General features: G+C 34.2%; 1 long non-coding RNA gene across 1 annotated transcript; it reads left to right on the top strand.

Moving 5' to 3' along the window:
- The first annotated feature begins 23 nt into the window (after window positions 1–23).
- LOC129568531 (uncharacterized) lies at window positions 24–477 on the top strand. The gene is made up of 2 exons (XR_008687953.1): window positions 24–269; window positions 337–477. It is a non-coding gene; the product is annotated as an uncharacterized LOC129568531 (long non-coding RNA).
- Window positions 478–725: the final 248 nt, after the last annotated feature.

The raw sequence follows: 725 nt of genomic DNA, 5'->3' as shown, positions 1-725 counted from the left end.
ACACCTGTTCAAACAAGGAAACGAAAATAACCAAAATTGGGAAACAATAGATCGATATAAATACAACGAACAAACCCTGGGATAAGCATCAGTTTCACTCAATCGGTGCAATTACTAAGTCAAAATGAAGTTCTTGCTTGTCGTCCTCGCCGTCATCGTTGGTCTTTTTGGACTCACCAATGCCCTCATTTGTGCCAGGGATGGTGACAGCTACATGATCTTTCGCGACAAAATCGCCATGGAGAATTATAACCACGGAAGTGGAAGTAGTAAGTATTTCAAGATTTTTCTCAAACGAACAAATATTGATTGATTTCGTTTTTTTTTTCTCATCAGATTACCGATTCGCTCATCACGGGGAATGCTGAATAGCTTGAGCGAAAGAACTATTACAACATTATGATTTACAGGAACCAGTACAGTGCTCTCTCATAAATCTTAAGTAGTTTGTTTTTCGGATTCTTAAGTTTTCTGAAATCTTAAGTTTTCTGGACAAATTTTTTTTCCGATAAAATTGCACTATAACAAATGGGAATCATCAAAAATGCACGCTTTTTACCTTTGCTTTATTCAAATTCACTTGAACTGTAATCACACTGCGAAAGAAATTAGATAAATAATTGTACATGATGAAATAATAATGAAATAAAAAGAATTACATTCGTAATCCCAAACTTTTCCGTATCGTTGTCCGTATTTTTGGATTTTTTAAAAATATTCTTGAA

The sequence above is a fragment of the Sitodiplosis mosellana genome, unplaced genomic scaffold (genome assembly GCF_009176505.1).
Source record: "Sitodiplosis mosellana isolate CC-2019 unplaced genomic scaffold, AAFC_SMos_1.0 Smas_scaffold_20, whole genome shotgun sequence".
Classification (NCBI taxonomy): Eukaryota; Metazoa; Arthropoda; class Insecta; order Diptera; family Cecidomyiidae; genus Sitodiplosis; species Sitodiplosis mosellana.
This window is presented reverse-complemented; position numbering and strand designations above follow the sequence as displayed.